The sequence below is a fragment of the Hyperoodon ampullatus genome (assembly GCF_949752795.1).
Source record: "Hyperoodon ampullatus genome assembly, chromosome: 4".
In the NCBI taxonomy this organism is placed as follows: Eukaryota; Metazoa; Chordata; class Mammalia; order Artiodactyla; family Ziphiidae; genus Hyperoodon; species Hyperoodon ampullatus.
Window position 1 is genome coordinate 105,042,106 of NC_136917.1, and position 10,120 is coordinate 105,052,225.

Sequence of the window (10,120 nt, forward strand, 5' to 3'; positions counted from 1 at the left end):
TGGTTCTGGTACCCTTCTTCCGTCTTCTAGCTGGGCTTTGATACTTCTAGAGTTTAGCTGAGTGTCAAAGATAATACAGAGGTAAAAAGGTAGGACGTCCATACCAAGATTTATTTTAAACAGCCAGCTTATTCTCTATTTATAAAAACAGTTAAGATTGAAAATTATACATGCGGTTGAAATTTCAATCACTCTATTCTTAGTACAACCTAAAGGTGTTCACAGGAAAACATGGATTTAGAGTAGAAAATGAAGAGTTTTATGAAAGCAACCACCCTTTCTAGTTCGAGTCTCTTTTCATCCTTAAGTTTTCCTAGGAGAATTTTTCAGCTAATATGTTTAGCTAATTACTTGCTCATGGGTAGGAAATGCCTGGGTAGGAAACCTCACCTCATATTCCCACTGCTCCATTGCTTTAAATTCTGGAAACCTCCTTTGCCATACTATGATCCTTACTGACTTTTCCCCTCCAGACTATGTTACATTCGTTTTCGTCCTCTCCCTCTCCCCCTCCCTCTCTCCCTCTCTCTCTCTCTCCCTCTGTCTCTCTCTCCCTCTGCCTCTCTCTCTCCCTGTCTCTCCCTCTGTCTCTCTCTCTCTCTCCCTCTCTCTCCCCGTCTCTCTCTCCCTCCCTCTGTCTCTCCCTCCCTCTGTCTCTCTCTCTCCCTCTCTCTCCCCCTGTCTCTCTCTCCCTCCCTCTGTCTCTCTCTCTCCCTCTCTCTCCCCCTGTCTCTCTCTCCCTCCCTCTGTCTCTCCCTCCCTCCCTCTGTCTCTCCCTCCCTGTCTCTCTCTCCCTGTCTCTCCCTCCCTCTGTCTCTCCCTCCCTCTCTCTCCCTCCCTCCCTCTGTCTCTCCCTCCCTGTCTCTCTCTCCCTCTGTCTCTCCCTCCCTCTGTCTCTCCCACCCCCTGTCTCTCCCTCCCTCTGTCTCTCCCTCCGTCTCTCCCTCCCTCTGTCTCTCCCTCCCTCTGTCTCTCTCTCCATCTGTCTCTCTCTTCCCCTTGTCTGCTCAGCGACCTCACTAGGTGTGTTTTCAGCCTAAAGCCACACTGTAACCACAGCCCTTTCCTCCCCTACCCTTTCTCTAGAGCAGCTTGTACCTAGTATCTGGCAGGCTGGAAGTTGCCTGCGGCAAAAGAATTTTGAACTTTTTGTTTGTTTACCAACAACCACTATCCTGCATCCTATAAATACAATACTTAAATCATAAATTTAACATATAAAATATATTAAGTTATAAAACATCTTAGAAAGTAGCAGAATCTAGAAGTATCACTAGCTGCCCAACTCATCTGTCCCAGTAAAACAGCAATCTATCTGAAAAGTGATCTAAACGTTGTGGGTTTTTTTTTTTAATGCTTTTGAATACGATCTTAATCACCATTTGCAGTGATGTGTCTACATACCAGCTGCAGCCCTGCTGATTAGAGCATCAATACCAATTGATTTTCTAACACATACTTGCAATGTCTATTGTATCTCATTGCACACTGTACACTATTGGTATTTAGCCAAAGCTAAGAGGAAAAAAAGATTTTGTGTACAGAACACATGGGCCCCAGAGAGCTTCATAATTCCCAGGAGAACAGAAGAATCAGGTACTCAATGTCAGGCTAAATGGTTTCTTACAGTTAATGTGTTTGGTGGCCACAGGCTCAAATAATTCTCTTGTCCAGAGCCAGGGTTACTCAGCTGTATAATGACTTCTAAAGTCGCTCCTTCGAAAAGGACTAAGGATTCATGGCTTTAATTTTGCCACCGATAATATGAAAAGTACACTCCATATAGTACTGAGCAAGCATTCACTCTCAGCTTCCACTATAATGAAATTCTAATTGTTTCTAAAGTTGAAGAAGGATAAAATGGTTAATCTCCATGATGACAAAAGGAAGCCAGGAAAATAAAGTGACACACTTGAATGAACTGTGAGGAAATAAAGTGCACAACATGCGATAATGCCATGACTCCGTGTTATTGTGCATTTCTGGGCTGAAAAGATATGGCTTGATGGGTAATTTGTCATGCTGTGCAATAGAGAACAACAGTAAAGAGACTTCAGACAGAAGAAAATTACACAAATAGTAGGGTGGAAAGGTATAATTGAAGATGGCAAAAGATTGAAAGAAAGACATTTAAAATTACTGTACTGACCTACTAAATGCACTTGGGCGTGGAATCCTGGCCTCACAAGAAGAGGCATTAAATGACTGCGGGCTGTGACACTACTGCGGAGTAATGCCAATCTCCTGCGCTCTCAGAGGAGAAAAACACAATGCACAGCCGAGCTTCGACAGCCTCGACCTGCTTTCTTTCCTAGAGGAGACAGGCCTTCTGGTGAACTTAGGAGAAGTTTCCTAAATAAGTTTTGTTTTTTTTAAATTATGAGTAGATTTCGTTTAGTATCTGGGGGGCTTAACTCCTTAACTTTCTGAAGTCAGTAAATCTCCACTCTGTAAAACTGCAAAACCACTGTAATATTTTTATTAATGAATTCATGCGAAAGGATTTTGCTTCTCACACCTGGTTAAGTTTCTTCAGCAATGAAGAGTCCGAGAGAGCAGCATGACATTGTGCAAAGCACATCCATAAGTCTGAGAACAGGAGACACCAGCACTAGGCCGGGCTCCTCTGCAGGCTCATTAATCAAGGCTCTGGGCAAGTGGCTTAACCTCGCTAAGCCCAGTCCTCTTCTCGGCAGAAGGAGAAGTGGACCGCTACTTTCCAAAGATTTCCAGCAGTCCCATGATTCTACCCCAAACGGCAGAACCTCCAAAAAGCTTCTCAGTAAAGGTTATTTCCTTCTCCTTCCCAGGCTCTTAAAGCAGGGGATGTCCCAATCAATCATACTTTGTAATGGCAAAGGTCATTCATCTCCTTTGTTCCCTTCAGTTAGAGAATATGGCTTCTACTTGTCATGATTACATGGGAAACTTATGTAATCATGACAGGTAGATTTGCAGTGTTGGTTAATCATAAAGTTCTTTCTATTTCTTACATGTAACTGTATAATCACAATGTACCATAAAAAGTTCATCCTATTGACAATGAAGAACTTATTACAGGAACGTGATATTTACATTTTGAGGTCTTAATAAAACAATTTTGTCTAGATGGCATCATAAGGAATACGTTAAATTAAGAGATTTCAAACTTGTAAGGGTACATTTAGAAGTACTTAGAAAGACTACACAAAATGGACTTGTGACATACTCTGGGAAAACATCTAGATTTGCCTTAGAGATCTTTAGAGACTCACTAGACAGCTGCAAAAGGTCTCTAACATCACAAATAGGATTTGGGGCCAGATTTCATTATGAGACATCATTATATATTTTTTCGTTATTCTTTTTCTTCAAGTTAAACATTTCAGATTTTTAATATTTGGTATGTTTTATATTTATATATTATAATACCAATGATAATGAGTAGCAAGTACTATATACAACTCTATCCAAAAGCATCTTTTCATTAATTTATTTCAATATATGAAGCTTACTTTAAAACTTCAAATGGAAAATGCATCATAGTAGAATCTAGCAAAACCTTTCCCCAACTCCATGGCCTATCACTAGTATAATACACATCAAAGAATAGACAGAAAGGTAATTTCTGACTAATATCAATAAAATCATGTATTAATGATTTAATTAGAAATCCCCAAAATCATAAAACTAAAAGAAACATCAGAAAGTCACCTGACGGACTCCCTTGGTGGTCCAGCAGGTAAGACTCCGCGCTCCCAATGCAGGGGGCCTGGGTTCGATCCCTGGTCGGTAAACTAGATTCCACACACATGCCACAACTAGAAGCCTGCATGCCACAACTAAAAGATCCTGCGTGCCGCAACCAAGACCCGGAGTAGCCAAAATAAATAAATAAAATATTAAAGAAAGAAAGAAAGTCACCTGAGCTGGAGTTTTATCATATGGGTTAATCTTTTGAAGAATGTAGTGAGGAAAGACTCAGTCTTCCAACAGACAAAGACTCATCCATCCAACAAATGAGTCTTGATGAATTTTAAGGTCTCATCCTACTTTGGGATTGTATAGATACACATACTATGCTTGAGAAAATTCTATTCAAAATAGTTGGTCATATCAGAGTCAAAAAACTCCTTAGAATCCACAAGACTCAGTTTCACTGCCCACATTTTATGACTATTTGTAAGTCTAATCAGGACCATAAAAGTTATTACCATTCTAGGGCTTCCCTGGTGCCGCAGTGGTTGAGAGTCTGCCTGCCGATGCAGGGGACACGGGTTCATGCCCCGGTCCGGGAAGACCCCACATGCCACAGAGCGGCTGGGCCCGTGAGCCGTGGTCGCTGAGCCTGCGCATCGGAGCCTGTGCTCTGCAACAGGAGAGGCCACAACAGTGAGAGGCCCGCGTACCGCAAAAAAAAAAAAAAAAAAAAAAAAGTTATTACCATTCTTATCAATGTAGAAATGAACAGGTCCAAATGCTGTCATTTAGTAAAAGAATAATAAATCATTCATTCATTTCTACATTTAACAAAATTTACTAGCTCCCTATGATGCTGGGCAGCATGCTAGGCACCAGGAATAGAGGTGCAATTAGACAGGCATGAACTCTGCCCTCACAGAGTCTAGTTGAGAAGAGCAGGCAGTGAATGGGTAACAATGAAGTGTGGTGAGTGTTAAGACGGGATAAGTACAGGGAACCAGGAGACCACACAAGGCTCCGTTAAACCTCCCAGGCAAGATAAGGTGAAGCTGAGACTTGAGGAATGAGTAAGGAAGCTGCTTTTATGTAATATACTCTCTCACTTCTGTGTCTTTGCACCCATTTCCCTCATTCCCTGCATACCCTTCCCACCTCCTCATTCCTTCTCAGCCTCTTGGATTTAGTTTGGGCAGCATCTCTTCAAGGAATTCTTTCCTGAATCCCCCATCTCCATCAATCTAGAATGAATGTCCCCCTCCGCCCCACCAATGCTCCCACTGAACCCATACATATCTGTATCCACCAGTCCTGTAATTGCCTGTATAGGCTTGGCCTCTTGGGCTAATAAAATCCAAGAAGAGGTTTCTTTGAAGCTTCTGGGAAAGCCTTTCTAGCTCTTCTAGAAAGGCTCTGAAATAGGCCCTGTCACTTGATAGCCATCTTGCTACTAGCCACTGATGAAGCTGTTCCACCAAAAAGGTAAGGAAAAAGAATGAAAGGGAAACTAAGTCAAAACAACTGGATTAAAATGTACCTGAATTCTGTCCTCTGGACTTTCAGTGGTGGAGCCAACAAATTTCCTTATTCCTAAAGACATTTGAAGCTGGGTTTTCTGTTACCTATAGCCTAAAGCATAGTGACTGACAGAAACACTATAGATGAGAATCATGTCTTTTTTCCTTAGCATCCAACATACTATTTTGCCCATAGCAAATGTTCAATAAATCCTTCTTAAATAAATGAACTAGGTAATTCAAAGAAAACATCCGATAGCAATGAAGTCATAAATTTTGTACCTAAGAAAACTGAAAACAAATTCAGTTTTCAAACAGAATTTTTAAGAGTGTTTTAAAACTGTAATTAGAGGGGCTTCCCTGCTGGCGCAGTGGTTAAGAATCCACCTGCCAATGCAGGGGACACGGCTTCAAGCCCTGGTCCGGGAAGATCCCACATGCCGCAGAGCAACTAAGCCCATGTGCTACAACCACTGAGCCTGCGCTCTAGAGCCCGCGAGCCACAACTACTGAACCCGCGTGCTGCAACTACTGAAGACCATGCGCCTAGAGCCCGTGCTCAGCAACAAGAGAAGCCACTGCAATGAGAAGCCCGCGCACCACAATGAAGAGTAGCCCCCACTCGCCGCAACTAGAGAAAGCCCGCCGCGCAGCAATGAAGACCCAATGCAGCCAAAAATAAATAAATAAATTAATTAAAAACAAACAAAACAAAACACCGTAATTAGAAAGTATGATGCTTGCAGAGGTTTCCTATACGGTAAAGAAAGCAAATCTTGTCCTCTGCCGTTCTAATCCTCCTCACTCATAGCCGTTTATGTCGCCCCTACTATGCTCACAAGACAGTTCCTTTTACACCCTTGTTACCCAGGGTCCTCGTATTTTTTAGCCACCCCACTTTCAAAACCTGCTCTCCAGAAAAAGCCAGTAAGCTCACTCACACTGAGTTCTATGGATCTGATTTAAACAAAGTGTTATCATTTCTAAGGATACCTGCAAAATCCAAAAATTTTAATCTCTGTGCAACCTCAGATATCAGCAAGCAGGTAAAGGAGGCATTTGTGGAGCCCGATAGCCAACTCTGTGGTGATGAAACAACAGGGAGAGATGCCTGATTTCCTTGCAGACAAGGGCAACTCCAAACATTGTCATCAATGGCCAGCCCTACAGCTCGACAGGAACCTACTCTGGTTCCATTTTCTTAAGAACAAAATAATCCAGTAACCAGTGTACCACATCCACCAAGTGATATTTGTGCCTCTAAGAAGTTCTGGCTGTAGACTTTATCCCTGCGATGGGATTTAACACCACCTGGTCTGTATCGCATTTGAAACTGAATAACACCAGGATAATAAGAAGCATCTATACTAGAAATTCCCCTACCTCAAAGTCCTATCAGGTAATTATAAACAATACTTGATATACCCCAACACTGAGCAAACTCAGGATTCTTGGTTACAGACCCCAAACTCAGATGAAAAGTAAACTCTTAAAAAAAAGTAGATGTCCCTAATGTTCCAACCTAGAACAATTACACATTGTTTTGGCTACCTTTTATTTTGCAAATCAGATATTCCAGAGCCACCTTTATTGCCAAACATAAAAGCATCCCACTGCACACCTCAAGAGAATTGCTTGTATATCCTTAATGTCTTTCCAAGCAATTTTATGCAGTCAGCACCCTATACATAAGGAAAGGAATGGATGTGTGCTTTATGGGTTTCTTATAATAACAATGAACCTTCATCATCAGACCCACTCCTTAATTTTTGCTTACTTTTTTATGCAGCTGCATTGATACTACAGAGCGAGACAAAAACAAGAATGAACATGAAACTTGAGTGAAAAAAAAAAAAAGAAAAACAGAACCAGTACAGCCATCCAAGGAGCAAGTGCTGAGCTTGTGAAAAAAACAACTCCCATTTTTATTAAATAATAGTGTTCATGCAAGGATGTCTGAAGTACTCTGCAAGGCTAATTAGCACAGATCAATGTACACTTACCTCTTCAGAAGGCTGAAAGGTGTGTAGTGACTATGTGTCATTAAAAATTTACTTGACCATGGGCATCAGATGTCCATGAGAGAATGACCCTGGTGAGCACTCTAAGTTTCCACTTTGCTCATATCATCCTCAATACATCAAAAATGCCACAGACACCATTACTATCATTCATGCAGCCTCATAGCAGCTGATGTGCTATATATGTTTGAGAGGGTGGTATCAATTAACTGTTATCTATGAAGCCATACTTGCAATTACTACCACTTCACAATTTATCATTAACACATTTGGCAGATTTTTTTTTCCAAAGTAACATTTATTTAAAGGTTAATCGAAATTCTTAGAACAGCATTTATTATAATGTGATTTCTGATAATTGACTAAATCAGTGGCTCTTAAGAAAAACACCCTTGTCTCGGTCCTGCTCAGTATACACTACAGTGCCATTTGGGGAAAAGAAATACACGCTAGAAATGTTCATTTCAGACCTCGTCATGGAAGATCATATATTAATGTAATCAGGTGGTACATTTACATGCTCATTAGTAATCCATCATTAGTCCAAATGCTCACTATTAGGAATAAATGTACAACGAGTTATTCAGAATACCCAGAAATAGTATTTCTTATTTAAACATTCAGCATAAGCTGACTGAAATAAGTGCACACCTTGAATTTGAACTTTCAAGGCACATCACTAAAGTCAATCAATTATGTCAGGACACTCTTCTAGAATAATCTCAATTATAAAATTCCTGCCCCTCCCTTAAGGCAGGCAGCAGTGGGGGAGAGTTCCGATATCTAAATCTTTTTAATTCACTGTAACTGTAAAAATTCTGATGAAGTGTGTGTTTAAATTTTATGCTTTAATACATAGCATGCCACTAAAAACCATATTAGTTATGCTTTATGCTATTTAATCATATGTCAAAATCTGTAAAATCTGTTCTAGCATGCTAAGGTAATTTAACTGCAATTAATCAATCAAAGAAATAAATAAAATGTAATAAATGCCAAATCATGTAACGTCTTTAAAAACAAACCACTATATACACATTTATTCTAAAAATACTTATTAGCCAACACCACTGAAGGAAAAACAGAGTGAAAATTAGATTTACTGAATCTTCTTCCCATTAGTAGCTAGCTTGCTCTAAACTTACAAATGGTTTAAAAAGGTCTTTGTCATGTTTTGGCTTTCCAACTAAAATGTGAGCAACCTGAGGGTCAAAATGCTTCATTTTTTTTAATCCCCTGTGCCTAACACAATGTCTTCATTATAACAGGTGTTCAGTATTTATTGGATGAAAGAATGAATGATTCAAATATGCACAGACTAGATTCTTTCATCATAATGTTTAGGACCTAGGAAAATAGTCCTACTTTTCCTTCTGGCAAAAATTGTATATTATACTTTATTGGCATTTAACTAAAGTTAGTGTCACTTTCTCCATTAATTCTTTCCTTTTTTCATAGAGTCAGTTAGGAACCAGCAAGGAAGGTTGGTGAAGTGTTTTTGTACTTCTTCCTCCAAATGAAAACAGTGATTTTCTTTTCAGGGAAGTAATTTAATGGATACAGTTTTGGACCAAGACTAGGAAGGCCAATTATAAGTCCTGGGTCCAGTCAGCAAGAATTCATTAAGCATCAAGTACATTCCCCACACTATGCTACAAATATACCAAAGGAGTCAAAACATGCCCCTGTTTTCCAGACCATAAATCAGAGGAGAAGACACATATGTGTTCATTCAACAAGCACTATTGACTACACTTTACTCCATGCAAGGCACTGAAGGGGAGGAGGACAGCCAACAAGTCTCAGTTCTCAACAAGGGGCTATCAAAGAAATGAACCAGTAACTGAACGTCAAGCAAAAAGTCATGAATATCTTTGAAAAAATACAAACTAATTCTCATTGGAACCCTAGAAGAGAAAGCTGGTGAAATCATGGAAGTCTTAAGGAAACAGGTGGCATAAAAATAGATCAAGAGAATCTCCCAGATAATGTAAATTATAGCACATTCACTAATGACAAGGATTGAAAGTAAGGGTCCATAAGTTTTCAGAGCAAGTTATTTGCTTTCTTGATAATGACTGAATCTATTTGTTCTTCTCATCAAATTCATTTTGGCGACATCAAATGATAACTTTTAGATTAATGACCAACCACTCAGTACAAGGAACACTGAAGAATTTGCCTTTAAAGGTTCCTGATGATAACTGTAGCTGAGAAATCTCAAGACTGAAATTATCACAAGGATATTACAATAAACAAGACTTGCCCCTTCCACCACTACCCCACTCACCCACATGTGGCTACTGAGCACTTGAAACGTGACTAGTCCAAACTGAGTTGTGCTGTAAGGGTAAAAATATACACTGGACTTCAAAGGCTTAGTTACAAAAGAAAATGTGCCAATAATTTTTATACTCATTACCTGTTGAGATAATAATATTTTTGGATATATTGAGTGGAATGTGTATATCATTAAATTACTTTCACATGTATCTTTTTACTTTTTACTGTGGATACTAGAAAATTATTGAACTGTGCTAGTCTAAAGGCATTTTGAAGAAGAATAATTTTTTGAAGTGTTTCATGCTAGAAAGGATTCAGCAACATGCACTGGCATTTTGATATGATGGTCAGATACAAAAATTTTATGTAACAAACCACTCAGTACATTCCTCCCCAAAATGAACAGTTAGGAAACAAGAGCATCTCTCTCTTTTTTTTTTTTTTTTTTCGGTATGCGGGCCTCCCACTGCTGTGGCCTCTCCGGTTGTGGAGCGCAGGCTCCGGATGCGCAGGCTCAGCGGCCATGGCCCATGGGCCCAGCCGCTCCGCAGCATGTGGGATCTTCCTGGACCGGGGCACGAACCCGTGTCCCCGGCATCGGCAGGCGGACTCTCAACCACT